The 19,575-nt window shown below is 33.9% G+C and overlaps 1 long non-coding RNA gene across 1 annotated transcript in view; it reads right to left on the reverse strand.

The window, feature by feature from the left end:
• Positions 1 to 7,396: 7,396 nt before the first annotated feature.
• LOC141454498 (uncharacterized) overlaps positions 7,397 to 19,575 on the reverse strand; it is a 64,918-nt gene continuing 52,739 nt past the window's right edge. The window contains exon 5 of the long non-coding RNA XR_012458748.1: positions 7,397 to 10,264. This is a non-coding gene — a long non-coding RNA (uncharacterized lncRNA). The remainder of the gene's footprint in view (positions 10,265 to 19,575) is intronic.

A 19,575-nucleotide genomic window follows, 5' to 3' on the forward strand; every position in this document is an offset into this window, starting at 1 on the left:
TACTATATATGATACTCACATAATTAAAACTGTCCGGTAGGACAGTTGTATAAGGATTGATCGTCAAAAAGTGCACGAAAAAGCGTAACGTTAAAAAACACCCAACTTTGACAATTTTTTTCTCTTTTTCTATAAAAGATAAAATTCCCAAATTTTCTTTAAAATATAGGGCAAACCCTCCTTTATAACTGTAATTTTTTTGCAACCCCCCAGACCTAATAGATTTTGAGAAAAAAGTTGCCGAAAATGAGCAAAAACGGCATTTTCAGAAATTGTTGTTGTTCTTCTTCTTCTTCTTCTTGTTGTTGTTGTTACCTTTTTTGTAAACTACGTAGCGCCTAAACGCGAGAACCGATTTTCATGAATGAGGTGACATTCAATTCGGAATTTTATGTAGATGTGCCTTTTGGGGGTCTCGACGCTGTACACCGAATTAGAGAGGAGTTAGCCCCCTTAATGTAAGGCCCCCTTCAAAATTATTATTACTAATTACTCTGTAAATCATAGCCCGATTTTGATAAAATTTGGTAGGATGATAGAGTTAGGGCTCCCCTACGTAACATTAAAGCGGCGATCTGCTCTTACACTAGTTAAGGGGAAGTATAGCAATCGTTTCAAATTATCGACAAGTGAACTGATTTTCATGAATGAAGTGTCATTCGAATCGAAATTTTGTACAGATTTGCACTTTAAAAGTCTCGTCGCTACGCCTCATATGGAGGGGAGTTTGCCCCACCCAAGTAAGGCCGTTTCTAAAACTATTATTACCAATATTTCTATAACGCTTTGTCCGATTTTGATAAAATTTAGCACGAAGAAGTGATTAAAGCTCCTCTACATGGCTGTGAAGTGCCATCATGCTCTTACACCTACTAAGAGGAAGTACTGAAATCGTTAAAATTATCATTGGGTGAACCTATTTACATTAATGAATTGTCGTTCGATTCAAAATCTTTGCCTCTTTGCCTTTTAGGGAGAAGTACTGTAATCGCCCGTTTATTTTTCTTACTCCTCTTAAAAGGAAGGTCTGAAATCGCAGTTTAAATTTGCTTTTTACGTACAAATACCTTCCTATTTTATATAAAAAGGCTTTCTCAAAAAAATTGTTATTGAGGATGGTTTGGGGACCGCAACTATAATCATTCTTTAAAAAGATCTCTCCAGTGGTAGTTACGGTTCCTACTTAACACCTTATCAGGTTATAATGTTAGAATTGCTTATTCCAAATTTAAAAAAAACAGTAAAGCAGATATGTAACTTAGCAAAATAGACAAAAATGAAAATCTATCCAAAAGGTACAAAAATCTCCTTAACAAAAACTTACAGTTTAAAAAGTTAAGTATAAGGGTTGATTAAACGCCAAAAGGTACACAAATCAGCAAGTACCCAACATTTCATTCAAGCTTAGTTGATATAATTTAAGTAATTTTGCTGCATTAACTTTTCCTTCACATTTTTTAGAATTTATTAGATGTCACAGAACCTTATGCTGGCCATTTTCATCTACAAAAAATTTGTTGAAGTAGCACTGTAGATTGACTGTAATATCTATTAATCTATAATAATCAAACTATTAATTACAGGTTAAAAAGAAAACGTTATAAAAAATAAAAAAAATTACGAGGCTACAAAATTTAAAAACTTTTTTAAAAAAATGCTTACACCAACATACATCAATGATTTCCATTATTTTATTTTTAATAAAAATCGTCTGTTTAAGTTCATTCTTCGATTAAAGTAATTGTTACTTTATGTAGTAGTCAAACGTTTATAATAATAGGTAATAATTATCTGGCTTTATAGAAAATAATATAGTTTTCTTCAATCACACTCTCAATGTAGCTGTTCTTCTCACAATGTTATAATATGTTATGTAATATAAAATAAATAAGTATTGCATACTTTTAGGACAGATAATTATTCCAGTATTTTACTGTAAGTAAAATTAAATTACAATTGAGAAATGAATAATTGTTGAATAATCTACTTGTTATTAACTGTGTGTTATTTGTGCTCACGAATATTTCGGTTAGACGAATTCAAGTCTGAAATATTGTTTTAAATCCTCCGTGATTCAAATTTAAACAGTAGCCGACTCTAACTTTGTCTTTTTCTACTTTAACATGCATGTATAAGATGTGACAACTTCAGAATAAAGGGCATATTAAAGATAAATCAGAAGAATAATAATTATTTGGAATAGAGTTAAAATAAAGTACCTATTTAAAAACGAAGATATAATATACATTTTATCATAATTATAACCAAATAATATTATGAACGAACTGGCCAGCATAAGGGTCTGTGACATCTAATAAATTCTAAAAAATGTGAAGGAAAAGTTAATGCAGCAAAATTACTTAAATTATATCAACTAAGCTTGAATGAAATGTTGGGTACTTGCTGATTTGTGTACCTTTTGGCGTTTAATCAACCCTTATACTTAACTTTTTAAACTGTAAGTTTTTGTTAAGGAGATATTAAACAAGATATAAGAGCGAACTATTAATTTTATACTAATTTACGAGACTAAAAATAAACCAGCCATTTAATCGATACATCTCTAATCCAGTTAATCTATCTCAGTAATCCAGTTAATCAATCCCTCTAATCCAGTTCATCGATCCCTCTAATCCAGTTCATCTATCCATCACCAATCCAGTATATCTATCCACCATCAATCCCTCAGATCCAAGCTATCTATCCATCATTAATCCCTCTAAACCATGTCATATATCAATCATCAGTCCCTCAGATCCAAGCCATCTATCCCTCATCAATCCCTCAAACCAGGTCATCTATCCTTCATGAATCCCTCTAAACCATGTCATGTACCCATCATCAATCCCTCTAAACCAGGTCATCTATCCATCATCAATCCATCTAAACCAGGTCATCTATCCATCATCAGTCCCTCAGATCCAAGCCATCTACCCCTCATCGATCCCCCAGATCCTAGCCATCTATCCATCATCAATCCTTCTAAACCATGTCATCTATCCATCATCAGTCCCACAGATCCAAGCCATCTATCCCTCATCAATCCCTCAGATCCAAGCTATCTATCCATCATCAATCACTCAGATCCAAGCCATCAATTCATTATCAATCCTTCTAAACCATGTCATCTATCCATCATCAGTCCCACAGATCCAAGCCATCTATCCCTCATCAATTCCTTAGATCCAAGCTATCTATCCATCATCAATCCCTCTAAACCATGTCATCTATCCATCATCAGTCCCTCAGATCCAAGCCAGCTATCCCTCATCAATCCCTCTAAACCAGGTCATCTATCCCTCATGAATCCCTCTAAACCATGTCATGTATCCATCATCAATCCCTCTAAACCAGGTCATCAATCAATCATCAATCCCTCTAAACCAGGTCATCTATCCATTATCAGTCCCTCAGATCCAAGCTATCTATCTATCATCAACCCTCAGAACCAAGCCATCAATCCTTCTAAACCATGTCATCTATCCCATAAATCCTAGCCATCTATCCCTCATCAATTCCTTAGATCCAAGCTATCTATCCATCATCAATCCCTCTAAACCATGTCATCTATCCATCATCAGTCCCTCAAATCCAAGCTATCTATCCATCATCAATCCCTCTAAGCCACATCATCTATCCATCATCAGTCCCACAGATCCAAGCCATCTATCCCTCAGATTCAAGCTATCTATCCATCATCAATCCCTCAGATCCAAGCCATCTATCCCTCATCAATCCCTCAGATCCAAGCCATCTATCCCTCATCAATCCCTCTAAACCAGGTCATCTATCCATCATCAATCCCTCTAAACCAGGTCATCTATCCATCATCAATCCCTCTAAACCAGGTCATCTATCCATCATCAATCGCTCTAAACCAGGTCATCTATCCATCATCAATCCCTCTAAACCAGGTCATCTATCCAACATCTGTACCTAAAATCAAGGTCATCTATCCATCATCAATCGCTCTAAACCAGGTCATCTATCCATCATCAATCCCTCTAAACCAGGTCATCTATCCAACATCTGTACCTAAAATCAAGGTCATCAATCCCTCTAATGAAGGTCATTAATCCCACTAGTCCAGTTAATCTATCCCTCTAATCCAGTCCATCTCTCCATCACCTATACCACTAATCCCGTTCACCTCTCCATTTTCTACCCCTCTAATCCAGTTCACCTCGCATTTCGCTATTCCCACCCATATATTCTAGTTCATCTTTATTCTACCTTAAACTTCATCTGAATTTAGCTATCCATTTAAGAAATTTGAATATTTCTCCCATTAACAATTAATAAATATTTTTATTCAATAATCCGGTGCTGATTAACATATTCCATTGTTAAAACCTCAAGTTTAAATTAATGCAATGTAATGTGTGACTAAATGTCTGCTTCAATATTAAACACTAACACACTGAGCCGGAATTCAATATGCATTGAAAAAAATTCCAAACTAAATATCGCTTCGACAATTGCACTGAGTTTTATCTATGAACTCCCAAATATCTCTGTAATACCCATTAACCCCTAATCATTCTACACTTCATTAGGAGACTTACAGGAAGTGACAAACCATTGAATGTGAAACGATTATCCCTACATAACGTACAGTTAGAGAGCAATATTTAGCTAAGAGGGATGTAAATCTGCAGCCTTGAATTTAGGCATTAAAAAAGCTTTCTTTATGTAGAACAAAATATGAACTTTCACAATACAGAAACCATAAGAGTAAAAAGTTTATACAAACTCAAATTCCAAACCTAAACACTTAGTATTAAATTATGCACACTTCAAGAAAAACGACAATTACGTATTGCTAATTACTGGAGCAGCTAGCCTTGCGAGTATGTGCTCTTGGAGGCTTTCAGTTGGAATGTGTAGAAATTTCTACAGACTGAGGAAAAGGGCCAATCTAACATAAATATATTAGGAGTGATCTTTTTTTTTTACATTTTAAACCAAAATCGATAATCACAATCAGACTAAAGCATGTACCAATTATTTTAAATAAAAACTTAACAGCATTTTTCCCTATATGCCTTCTCACGCCGGGTCTATAAGAACACGAACTTGCGCGGATTAATACGGAACGAAAGATCGCAGAACGACGGAAAACGGTTTCGTTATGGGCAGCCCTTATTTTTTTTTTTTAGAATATACGATCGACGCGCTGCGTTGGATTTACAAAATGACCGACGATAATCGTAATCGAAATTATTTGAAGCATCACGGCGATATCGAAACCGATCGAAACTATTCGAACGATAGGGAACCGCCGTTTTCCCTGAAGACCCGGTTCTAGAAGAGACTTCTTATTTTCATTTTCATTTTTATTCAATCTCAGACAAAGTTAACACAGACTTATCAGGAATTATAAAACGGTAAAACAGATCATGATAAGTTAAAAAAAAGACTTCGTTTTTGTAAACTCATCATTACTGTTAAAGCCTCATTCTTAACCCACCTTTGAGAGAAACCTAAGTTAAATAAAAGATTTCTCAATTTTAAATACCCACTTGAATTGATTCATAAATAGAGTCTGAAGAGATCCAATTTCTAATTCTTTCACAGCATTGAAGCAAGATGATTTATCTCTCATCAAATTTCTCAATAAAACTAGTAATAAAACAAAAGCACTGATATTTTCAATTACACTTTACACTCACCACCAAACTGGATCAATATATTCTGGACTTCGGATTCAAAATCTCCATTAAATCAACAAATACGATTCCAGATATAATTTTTTTAGGTCTTTGACCAAATTAAAGCTAATAAATATTCTTTTTTCTAAATTTCTAACAACAATCAACTTCTATTTCTGTCTTTTAGCTAATAATCCAACTTCCATTTTTTTTTATTGCTAACAAACTTAAAGCCCTTATATCGAGGTGACTCAGGCTGGCTGCAGTCCAACTACTGCAGTTACCTCAATACAGGTGTATTGTTTTATTAGCAGCTTTAAAAAATGCTATTGGAATTTCGTAGCGTAGACTATGAAATGAGATAGATTGTTGTTGCGGTGTAGTTTAAGAAAAATGTATTTACAACCTTTTTAGGCAACACGTTAGCAACTCATAATACATATTAATCATAATATATATATGTGGTCGCCACAATTTTGCTTATTCAATTCAATTAAACACCGAAAAGATAAAATGGAATTATGTTTTCGAATTAATGGAAGAGATTTGGAATCCTCAGCCTGACAATGTTTATTTGATGGGGAGTGTAAAACAGGTAACATTTCTGAAATTATCTGAGCACTTTACTGCCGCCAGTGAACCACAAAAACGATCTAATTATCAGTAACATCTGGAGTGCTACAAGGAGAAATGTTCACGCTAACTGTTTTTTTATGTAACAATTCTGGTGTATTGTATTTTACTTCTAAAAGGAACTAAACTTATTAACTTCTTAAAATTATATTCTTACATTTATCGGATTAATAAATACTTCGATATTATAGAAATAGATCTTAATTTACTCGTAAGCTATGTGTTACGTTTACAAAGCCATGGATACAAAGCTCTAAAGTCAAATGATGAGAGATGGAATCACAACATGCTCCATTGAGCTGTTTCAAATGTTAGTTGGACCTTTAGCTGGCTCGATATCATAGAACTGGGTTTGAAATTGAGCAAATCTTTTATATACCTTTGTTCCTGCTCAACACTTCCGAGGTAAGAAACGGCTAAAGTACCGTTATATTATTTCCCATAAATCAATGAACCTTTATTAGATTGAAAAATGATAATTGAAAATAAAGACTTCTTCCTCCAATTTAAGATGACAAATAGAAAAAAAATGCTGTTCTGTTTTACAGTTAAAACAAAAGATTCGACGACTTTTAGTCTGAAAACAATTATAAGTTTGACCTAATGCTGAAAAAGATCACATCCTAGATTTTATATATTGTAAAGTCTACTCAGAACTTAGAAATTTAAACACATTCAAATAGAACAAGCCATCCTTAACCAGCTATTTGATCCAGATAATACCAACAATTGTTTGTTATATATAGTGTACATATTAAGACTATGAGTGCAAGTTTTGGAGGTTTAGTTTTATAAAAGCTAAACCGTTTTGATTCCTATATAGCCATTGTGCTTTTTGTGAAAGTTCGTTTTATATTTTGCACAAAGGAAACTTTGATAATGCTCAAATTCTGGTATCTACATTGCATTCCTTGTAAGCTAAAAACTGTCCCCCTCGCTTGAGCATGGGTATTGGAATAATCATTTACATTTTCACAATTTACCACTTATATTTACCATGCACTACGATTGGGGGTTAATGGTGGAAGAGCACCCTATCTACAGATTACACAAGCAGACTACAGTTCAAGTAGACTAATGTTCAGTGCAATTGAGTGTTGCCACAGTTAATTTTGATGTTTATAAAAAAACACTTTGAATTACAGATCCTAAAGTAAAGCATTAATTTCGAAACAAATCACAGAACACATTAAAAGCATTGTTTTAAAGGTGAGGTTCGGAAACTTAGAACTTGTTAAACGATCCAAATTATTGAAGAAAAATCGAAATTTTACCACTATTGGAGATTTATGCAGAAACATTAAAGTTGAATTATCCTTGGCCAACAATGAGAGCCTCTCCAGAGAAGTAGAAATTAGTTTGGAAGATTCATATGTTTTTTATACGACAGAAGAAAATGGTTTTGAGGAAAATCGATGTCAAAGTTATCACTGGCTGACCTGATGGAATAGTTAGACGTCAGAATGGTTTAGATCATGTTACGGAAGCTGTTTATGATTAGAGGCTAGTTGTAGAGCTATCCTTTGAATATAAAATGGCTGACGGAATAAGTAGACGTCAGAATGGTTTAGATCATGTTACGGAAGCTGATTATGAGTAGAGGCTAGTTGTAGAGCTATCCTTTGAATATAAAATGGCTGACGGAATAAGTAGACGTCAGAATGGTTTAGATCATGTTACGGAAGCTGATTATGAGTAGAGGCTAGTTGTAGAGCTATCCTTTGAATATAAAATGGCTGACGGAATAAGTAGACGTCAGAATGGTTTAGATCATGTTACGGAAGCTGTTTATGAGTAGAGGCTAATTGTAGAGCTATCCTTTGAATATAAAATGCCTGATGGAATAAGTAGACGTCAGAATGGTTTAGATCATGTTACGGAAGCTGTTTATGAGTAGAGGCTAATTGTAGAGCTATCCTTTGAATATAAAATGCCTGATGGAATAAGTAGACGTCAAAATGGTTTAGATCATGTTGCGGAAGCTGTTTATGAGTAGAGGCTAGTTGCAGGGCTATCCTTTGAATATAAAATGCCTGATGGAATAAGTAGACGTCATAATGGTTTAAATCATGTTACGGAAGCTGTTTATGAGTGGAGACTAGTTGCAGGGCTATCCTTTGAATATAAAATGCCTGATGGAATAAGTAGACGTCAAAATGGTTTAAATCATGTTACGGAAGCTGTTTATGAGTAGAGGCTAGTTGCAGGGCTATCCTTTGAATATAAAATGCCTGATGGAATAAGTAGACGTCAAAATGGTTTAAATCATGTTACGGAAGCTGTTTATGAGTAGAGGCTAGTTGCAGGGCTATCCTTTGAATATAAAATGCCTGATGGAATAAGTAGACGTCATAATGGTTTAAATCATGTTACGGAAGCTGTTTATGAGTGGAGACTAGTTGTAGAACTATCCTTTGAATATAAAATGCCTGATGGAATGAGTAGACGTCAGAATCATGTTAGATCATGTTGCGGAAGCTGTTTATGAGTAGAGGCTAGTTGTAGAGCTATCCTTTGAATATAAAGTGCCTGATGGAATAAGCAGACGTCAGAATGGTTTAGATCATGTTGCGGAAGCTGTTTATGAGTAGAGGCTAGTTGTAGAGCTAGAATCCTTTGAATATAAAATGCCTGTTTTTTCTTTGGTAAGATTTTTTTTTTTTTCAAAATAATAAAAGCCCTAGAGATCCTGCGCAGAATTGCTTGTCAGTGAAGAAGGTTGGTGAAGTCATGAAGTTGAAGTTGATGGAATGGGGGCGAAGAACGATTGGATGTGTAAAAGGAAGACTGGTGTTCTATTGTGGAATAGAGATGTAGAGGAAGAGTTGGAAACCAGCTTTGAAACCAGTAAAGCCACAGTAAGAGGTACCTTGATGAAGGGGTGATTGATGACTGAAAAGCCTGGCGCCGTGAATGTAGAAGCAACAGAAGCACTAACTGGTGGTTTACAATTCCTTCTTTGTTTCGGTATTTTGAGAAGAGGAACTCGTTGAAGCGTTCAGGCTGTTAATTGCCAACTAGTGGAGTCGTGGGTTTGGTAGGAACATTAGGGGCTTCAAAATGAATTCCCACATTCACAAAACTGCCTTCGGAAGACTCCAGATATTTTTTTTTAATTTATCGTTTTATATTTTGATAATTCGCTCATATATCTTTGATTAACATCACTAGAGTAACATATGTACAGTCCCACAACTTAGTTATGACACCTCAGATGCATTACTCCTTGGGGATGAAGCCTCTAAGGAGTCATAATTAAGTTGTAAGCCTAATTTAAAATTACAAAAAGCCTAAATCCACCCATAGAATTCAAGTCAGCTTACCTTCTATTGAACCAAAACTTTTGAAATTGAATTCTGTAAATAATTGAATCCATACCTTCTCCATTACAAAATAAAGAGAAAAACTTTTTAGATGTATTATTTCATCGCAGCTTTGTGATGGCATGTTCCATTAATATCAAAGTCTGCAGCTCGATTCTAATTTCAAGCTAAAAGTTGAATAACCAACATCTAAACTCTATTTATTTCGATTTGAGCACTAAATTTGCTAAATTAGTTAATGGCAATTTAAAAAGCGTCATCATTAAATAAAATTACATTTTTGTATATTTTGTTTCCATTTAAATGATATAAACGTAAACTAGTTCCAGCATACACGTTAAGATATGAGTCGAATTTTTACAACATTTCCAACTCTTTAATGCTCATAATTAGATCTAAATTGTCATTTTTTTAGGTCCTGTTTTTGCATCACAAATTTGGGGTGTAATGTCTTGCTTGGGCAGGATAGTTCCTCATCAAATACTTCATCCTATCTGTTAACTTCTTCCTCTTGGTTTCATCAAAAATTATATCTGTACTTAGAAGATTCCGAAGTATTTTTTTTTTTTTTTTTTAGATTTTAAACGCACTGGCTGTTCATCTTAATAAAACTGAAAGGAATCACTTCCGGGGATTTTAACCCTCTGAACTCAGTAACTGTAATAATTCAAAATCACAAATATTAGCAAAAATCAGTTTGAAGGATAACAAAATTGAGGATAATTAACAAATAAATATATATATATAAAAGTAATAAAGAGGATAACATGCATTTCTAGAGGTAGATGCAATTTAAGCAAAATGGTTGAAGCACCCACGAATTTCTAAATTGACTTAAATGAAAGGTTCTGGAATGATTTGTGTCCCTTTAAAGTCGTTTTACCTGTGCTGTCTAATTCTGCTTGATTAGTTTAATGTGTTCATTAAAAATTCTTTTTGAAACATTTTTAGGATAATATTTAATTAATACAGATATCATATATCTATAATCTAATGTAATCATCACTTATCTACTCATAATTTAAAAAGAAGAAAAAAAAATTATCACTCGAATCTATAAATTTCAAATATTCAAATAGCCTACTTTTAAACTCTTAATTTTAGTAACATTTCTTAAGTAAATAAACCCCTTAAGTTCAATTTAATATAAAATTCTAATTTCAAATTAAGTTAACTTTAATTAAAACTGTCCGGTAGGACAGTTGTATAAGGGTTGATCGTCAAAAACTGCACGAAAAAGCGTAACGTTGAAAAACACCCAACTTTGATTTTTTTTTTCTCTTTTTGTATAAAAGATAAAATTCCCAAATTTTCTTTAAAATATAGGGCAAACCCTCCTTTATAACTGTAATTTTTTGCATCAACCCAGATCTAATAGATTTCGAGAAAAAAGTTGTTGAAAATGAGCAAAAACGGCTTTTTCAAAAATTGGTCTTGTTCTTGTTGTTGTTGTTGTTGTTGTTGTTCTTCTTGTTGTTACCTTTTTTGTAAACAACGTACAGCCTAAACGCGCGTACCGATTTTCATGAATGAGGTGTCAATCGATTCGGAATTTTATGTAGATGTGCCTTTTGGGGGTCTCGACGCTGTACATCGAATGGGAGAGGAGTTAGCCCCCTTTATGTAAGGCCCCCTCAAAAATTATTATTACTAATTACTCTGTAAATCTTGGCCCGATTATGATAAAATTTGGTAGGATGATTAAGTTAGGGCTCCCCTACGTAACATTAAAGCGGCGATCAGCTCTTTCACTTGTTAAGAGGAAGTATAGCAATCGTTTCAAATTATCTGACACGTGAACCGATTTTCATGAATGAAGTGTCATTCGAATCGAAATTTTGTATAGATTTGCACTTTAAAAGTCTCGACGCTATACCTCATGAGGAGGGGAGTTTGCCTCACCAAATTAAGGCCCTTTCTAAAACTATTAATACTAATATTTCTATAACGCTTTGTCTGATTTTGATAAAATTTAGCAAGAAGAAGTGGTTAAAGCTCCTCTACGTGGCTGTTAAGTGCCATCATGCTCTTACACCTACTAAGAGAAAGTATTGCAATCGTTAAAATTATCAATGAGTGAACCGATTTACACCAATGAATTGTCGTTCGATTCAAAATCTTTGCCTTTTAGGGAGCAATACTGTAATTGCAGTTTATTTTTCTTACTCCTCTTAAAAGAAAGTACTGAAATCGCAGTTTAATTTTGTTACTTAAGTACAAATACCTTCCTATTTTATTCAAAACGTTTTCTCAAAAAAAATTTGTTATTGAGGATGGTTTGGGCACCGCAACTATAATTATTCTTTAAAAAGATCTCACCAGTGGTAGTTACGGTTCCGACTTGACACCTTATCAGGTTATAATGATAGAATTGCTTATTCTGATTTTAAAAAAATCTGTAAAGCAGATATGTAACTTTGCAAAATAGACAAAAAGAAAAATCTATCCAAAGGGTACAAAAATCTCCTTAACAAAAACTTACAGTTTAAAAAGTTAAGTATAAGGGTTGATTAAACGCCAAAAGGTACACAAATCAGCAAGTACCCAACATTTCATTAATACTTCATTGATATTATTTAAGTAATTTTACCGCATTAATTTTTATTCATATTTTTTAAAATTTATTAGATGTCACAGACCCTTATGCTGGCCAGTTCATTCATTATATTTTTTTGTTATAATTTTGATAAAATGTATAATATATCTTCGTTATTAAATAGGTACTTTATTTTAACTCTATTCCAAATTATTCTTCTGATTTATCTTTAATATGCCCTTTATTTTGAGTAGTCACATATACATGCATGTTAAAGTAGAAAAAGACTAAGAGTCGGCTACTGTTTAAATTTGAATCAATATTTTTGGATTTAAAAGAATATTTCAGTCTTGAATTCGTCTTACCGAAATATTCGTGAGTACAAATCACACACAGTTAATAACAAGTAGATTATTCTACAATAATTATTCATTTCTCAATTGTAATTTAATTTAGTCCCCCTAATTTTACTGTTATGGCGGGAACAACAGGTATGAATAAGGTTATGAACGCTAGAGAAGGTTTTTGTATTGTTTTGAGTAATGTATGTAACCAATTTGTATTGTTTATTTGTTTTGTCTTTTAAATAAAGAATTTGTTAAGTATTATTATTTAGTTTAGAAGTATCATCTGGTATAATAATATAACAATTGGGGGCCGCTCCGAAACAGAAAATTGTTTTTACAAAGTCCATTTGTTTGTTTGGTGAGTACAATTTCAGTAACTATGCCTTTTGATTTGTTAAAATTTCAAACTTCACCTTCTTTGGAGATGTTAAATACTGCGAAAAAAGATGATTTGATAGAAATTGTAAATCTTTTTGAAATTCCTTTGGTTAAATCATCAATGAAAAAGTGTGAAATTAAGGATAGGTTAATACAATTTTTTCTTGATAAAAATATATTTGAAATTAATACTACAGAAAGTGTTGATCATGAAAGTACTTTTAGTGAATTAGATTGTTCGAATAAAGACAGATTAGAACTTTGTCGTCTGCAGGTTGAACTCGAAAGAGAAAAAATTCATTTAAGATTAAAAGAATTAGAATTTGCTCAAGGCAAAAACACTAACACTTGTAATAATAATTTTTTTGATATTGCCAGAAACATTAAATTGGTACCTTCCTTTCAAGAGCAACATGTAGACAAATATTTTTTACATTTTGAGAAAATAGCTTGTAGTCTGGGTTGGCCTCAACAGTATTGGACGATGCTATTGCAAAGCGTGTTTACTGGGAAAGCTCGCGATGTTTATACGCAACTCTCTATAGAACAAAGCTCTTCTTATCCAGTCGTTAAAGAGTTTATCCTTAAGGCTTATGAATTAGTTCCTGAAGCGTACAGACAAAAATTTAGGGGTTTTACTAAAAGTAGTGAAGAGAGTTTTATAGAGTTCGCGAGAGAAAAAGAGCAATTGTTTGACAGATGGTGTGTTTCAACAGGTGTTGAACGTAATTTTGATAAGTTGAAACAACTTGTACTAATGGAGGAATTCAAATCATGTGTTAGTAAACAAATTCGTTTATTTTTGGAGGAAAAACAAGTTGTGGACTTGGAAACAGCTGCCAAACTGGCAGAAGAATATGTACTAACACATACTCAAAATGACGATGCGAAAGATTTTGCTAGCCCTAATATTAATTTAGCATTTAAACGGGACAATCCAGTGCGAACTGGGGGGCACAATCAGGGTGCATTTCCTCAATTTACTTGTAATTACTGTAAAAAGCCAGGACATGTTCTCGCTGAGTGTTATAAATTAAAAAGGAAAAATTCTTTAGATAATCCAAAGCCATCCGGAGTTGTGTGTAGTGACTCTGCGAAAATTTTATCGGATCCAATGGAAACATACAAACCCTTTTTGTCACAAGGGACGGTGTCCTCTCAAATGGATGGCACTGACTGTGTGCAGATAACAATTCTGAGGGACACGGGAGCCTCACAATCGCTTCTCTTAGCCAATGCCCTCCCCGCTTTTCAGAATAACCAAGTTAAAGCTTCTGTGCTCATTCAAGGGGTGTCCGGTGAATATTTAACAGTCCCGCTTCGTACTGTGTATTTGTCGTCAAATTTAGTCCAAGGTGAGGTGAATGTTGGTATAATTAACTCTCTGCCTTTTGCAGGCGTCCATTTGCTTTTAGGCAACGACTTAGCCGGCGGAACAGTGATACCGAATCCGATATTGGTACACAATCCTGAACCAAAAATCAGTCTTAATGAGTGTGGGGAACATGATTCTGCCGCGTCTCCTTCTTGTGTAGTTACGCGGAGTATGAGCAGACAGAGAGAGGAAAACGACCAACAAGATTACCACTTGTCCGATACATTATTAGGAGACTTACTGCAGTCCTGTTCTCCTCTTGTAAGTGAGGATTTCGCTCAAATGCAACAAGATGATCAAGAAATTTCAAAATTAAAAGAGGGGGCATTGAGCGAGGAGGAGGCCTCACAAAATCCCATATGTTTCTTTTTAAAAAATAATATTCTATTTAGAAAATACAGACCCCCAAATGTCCCAACAAACAGTGATTGGGCCACCAAATTCCAAATTGTAGTGCCACATAAGTTGAGACCACAGATTTTAAATCTCGCTCATGATGTTTCATTAGCGGGTCATCTGGGAGTAAACAAAACATACAATAGAATACTAAACTATTTTTACTGGCCGAAATTAAGGTCCAGCGTCTCCGAATACTGCCGTTCATGCCACACCTGCCAAATGGTGGGTAAACCCAATGATAAAATCCCTAAAGCTCCATTGCATCCTATTCCTGCTATAGAAGAACCATTCAGTAGTATTCTGATTGACTGTGTAGGACCCTTACCTAAAACAAGGAAAGGCAATGAATATCTCCTCACAATCATGTGCATGACAACCCGATTCCCAGAAGCGTTTCCTCTTAAAACTATAAAAGCGCAAGTTATAGTTACGGCTTTAAGTAAGTTCTTCGCATTTGTAGGACTTCCTAAACGGATTCAGTCCGATCAAGGAACGAACTTCATGTCGAGCATTTTCCAACAAGTCTCTTACATTTTAGGAATTGAACAAACAAAATCCTCCGCTTATCATCCTGAGAGCCAGGGGGCTCTCGAAAGATTCCATCAAACTTTAAAAAACATGATGCGAACTTATTGCCTTGACACAGGGAAAGACTGGGACGATGGGGTACATTTTCTCCTTTTTGCAGTTAGGGATTCAATCCAAGAGTCACTGGGGTTTAGCCCATTTCAACTGGTATTCGGCCATGAGGTCCGTGGTCCTTTGAAGCTCCTCAACGAGAAAATTTTATCCTGTGAATCACCACCTATTAATCTGCTTCAGTACGTTATAAATTTTCGCACGAAACTAACTAACGCTTGTCAAGTAGCAAAAGAAAACCTTAAGGTCTCTCAAGAGAAAATGAAACTCCGGTTTGATACCCATTCTCATGATAGATGCTTCCAGCCGGGAGATAAAGTCCTCGCTCTGCTTCCTGTTCCTGGAAATTCTTTAAAGGCAAGGTATATGGGACCCTATACTGTTGTGACCAAACTTAGTGATGTAAATTATGTAATCAATACACCAGATAGGCGGAAAAATCAACAATTGTGCCATATAAATATGCTAAAAAGGTATGTAGAAAGAAGCACTTCACAAGAACCAACAAGGCCTGTTTTTATGGTAAATGCTACAGATGAAAAAGATCAGTGTGAAGATATTGAACAGGGAAAATTTATACCATTCCAATTAAACAATTCTACGATCCTACACCACTTGGATGAAAAACTTTTTTACCTTGAAGATTCTCAAAGAACTCGAATAAAGCAACTGATTTTGAAAAATCAACATCTATTTTCCGACACCCCCACTCGCACCAATATGATTTACCATGATATAGTAGTCACGAATTCAACTCCAATTAGACAACATCCTTACAGGATAAATCCCTTCAAACATCGTATAATGGATTCAGAGGTCCAATACATGCTGGAGAATGATCTAATTGAGCCCAGTCAAAGCGAGTGGAGTTCTCCATGCGTGCTTGTACCTAAAGCTGACAACTCCTTTCGCCTCTGCACCGACTACAGGAGGCTTAATAAGGTTACGAAAGCGGATTCATTTCCGATACCACGAGTAGACGACTGCATAGACCGAGTAGGTCAAGCAGAGTTTATGACCAAAATAGATTTGCTTAAGGGGTTCTGGCAAGTTCCTTTGACTGACAGAGCGAAGGAATTGTCAGCATTCGTTACACCGGGCGGGTTTTTTCAATACAAAGTCATGCCTTTTGGCATGAAAAATTCCCCGGCTACGTTTCAACGCTTAGTAAATTTAATCATTCATGGATTGACTGGCTGCGAATGCTATATTGATGATGTTGTACTGTATCATAATTCGTGGGAAGACCATCTAAGAGCAATCGAAGAAATTTTTAATAGAATTTCTCGAGCCAACTTAACGATCAACTTGGCCAAAAGTGAGTTTGGGTGTGCGAAAATAATATTTCTTGGGCACGTCATAGGACATGGTCAAATAAGGCCAATCGATGCTAAAGTGCGAAATATTACTGATTTCCCGGTCCCAAAGAATAGAAAGGAGTTGATGAGGTTTCTAGGAATGGCAGGCTACTTCCGAAAATTTTGTAGAAACTTCTCCACTGTATCAGACCCACTTACACACCTCTTAAGAAAAGATTCGACCTTTACATGGTCACAAGAATGTGAAAAAGCTTTTGAGAGAATTAAGGCTATACTCTCAAGGGGACCAGTGCTGTCAGCGCCACAATTTGGTAAGCAATTCAAATTAGCAGTGGATGCAAGCGATAGGGGGGCTGGAGCTGTGCTCTTGCAAGAAGATGACAACGGTGTCGATCATCCAATCTGCTATTTTTCAAAGAAATTCTCGAGACACCAACAAAATTACTCGACTATCGAGAAAGAATGTCTGGCTCTAATATTAGCGTTACAACATTTTGAGGTATATGTAAACTCATCAATTGAACCAACTTTGGTATTAACAGACCACAACCCTCTTCAGTTTATTGAAAGGATGAAAAACAATAATCAAAGACTGCTCAGGTGGTGTCTATTGTTGCAAGACTACCACCTTGTTGTGTCTCATATAAAAGGAAAGGACAATGTAATTGCGGACACTCTTTCCAGGGTTCACATCTAAATATTTTGTATTTTGCATTTATATTTTAAAAGATTTCTACAAATTACTAATGCATAGGAAAGGAATTAAATAAATAATTAATTAAATTGATTAAATTAAATAATTAAAAATAAGAATGGAATTGAGGTATTGTACTCACATAACAAACAAACAACAACAAAATATGTGTAATCGTTATAAAGTTGATGGTCAAAATTTTGAAGGTGGGAAGTGTTATGGCGGGAACAACAGGTATGAATAAGGTTATGAACGCTAGAGAAGGTTTTTGTATTGTTTTGAGTAATGTATGTAACCAATTTGTATTGTTTATTTGTTTTGTCTTTTAAATAAAGAATTTGTTAAGTATTATTATTTAGTTTAGAAGTATCATCTGGTATAATAATATAACATTACTTATAGTAAAATACTGGAATAATTAGCTGTCCTAAAAATAAGCATATCTTATTTTTTTTATATTACACATATACAACATTGTGGGAAGAACACCTAGATTGAGAATGTAATTGAAGAAAACTATATTATTTATGATAAAGCCAGATTAATTTATTATCTATCATTATAAACATTTGACTACTTCATAAAATGACAATTACTTTAATCGAAGAATGAACTTAAACCGACGACTTTTATTTAAAAATTCAAATAAACAAAATAATTAATATATGTTGGTGTGAGCATTTTTTTAAAAGAAGTATTTGAATTTTTTAGCCTCATATTTTTTTTCATTTTTTATAACGTTTTAGTTTGATTGTTATATATAAAATAGATATTATAGTTAATCTACAGTGCTACTTGAACAAATATTTTGTAGATGTAAATGGCCAGCATAAGGGTCTGGGACATCTAATAAATTTTAAAAAATATGAATAAAAATTAATGCGGTAAAATTACTTAAATAATATCAATGAAGTATTAATGAAATGTTGGGTACTTGCTGATTTGTGTACCTTTTGGCGTTTAATCAACCCTTATACTTAACTTTTTAAACTGTAAGTTTTTGTTAAGGAGATAAATAAGTAGGAATAAAATTATTGAAAACGCAATTATTTTAAAAAAATTCTTTATTTGCCTCAATTTGTTCATTAACTATATAAATTGTACAAAAATATCTATAAATTAATAAAACAGCAGTGTAAAAGACAGAAAATTGAAAAAAAAAAAAAAATTACATGACTACTTATGAATTCAATTCAACTGGAACATGTTCAATTTTGGGTTAAATTTAAGTAAAATTAAGTGAAATGTGGGCAAAATTAATGTAATCAATTTGTGTCAACTGAAGTTAAATTTGGGCTAATTTAAGTTAAATTAGAATTTTTTTATCATGCATTACAATAATACATAAGTGAGCAAAACATTATTTTATAGATCTCCTTAACAAAAACTTACAGTTTAAAATGTTAAGTATAAGGGTTGATTAAACGCCAAAAGGTACACAAATCAGCAAGTACCCAACATTTCATTAATACTTCATTAATATTTAAGTAATTTTACTGCATTAAATTTCATTTATTTTTTTGAATTTATTAGAGGTCACAGACCCTTATGCTGGCCAGTTCATTCATAATTTTTTTTTTTATTGATTTAAATCGCGTCAACATATGAGGTTATTGGCGCCCGGAGTTTTTTTCGGTGCACTGCCGGCCTCCGGACAGTGTTCTTTCGTTACAGACAACACTGTCCATCACCGGTCAGTGAGCTGTAAGAAGCTCTTAGGAAGAGAAAATCTAAGGGTCAGCAGCTGGATTCGAACCCGGAACCTCCACGTGGGAATCCAATACGCTAACCGCATAGCTAATCCCTTCCCTTAGTTCATTCATAATATTTTATTTTTTGTTATAATTATGATAAAATGTATATTATATCTTCGTAATTAAATAGGTACTTTATTATAGCTTTATTCCAAATTATTCTTCTGATTTATCTTTATTAGGCCCTTTATTCTGAGTAGTCACATATACATGCATGTTAAAATAGAAAAAGACAAAGTTAGAGTCGGCTACTGTTTAAATTTGAATCACGGATTTAAAACAATATTTCTGTCTAGAATTCTTCTTACCGAAGTATTTGTGAGTACAAATAACGCATAGGTAATATCCAGTAAATTATTCAACAATAATTATTCATTTCTCAATTGTAATTTAATGTAGTCCCTCTAATTTTACTTATAGTAGGTAAAATACTGGTATAATTAGCTGTCATAAAAATATGCATATCTTATATTCCAAATATATAACACTGCGGTAAGAATACCTAGATTGAGAATTGAAGAAAACTA

Source organism: Rhodnius prolixus, unplaced genomic scaffold, assembly GCF_049639745.1.
Source record: "Rhodnius prolixus isolate KJV_2025 unplaced genomic scaffold, Rpr scaffold_9, whole genome shotgun sequence".
NCBI classification, from domain to species: domain Eukaryota; kingdom Metazoa; phylum Arthropoda; class Insecta; order Hemiptera; family Reduviidae; genus Rhodnius; species Rhodnius prolixus.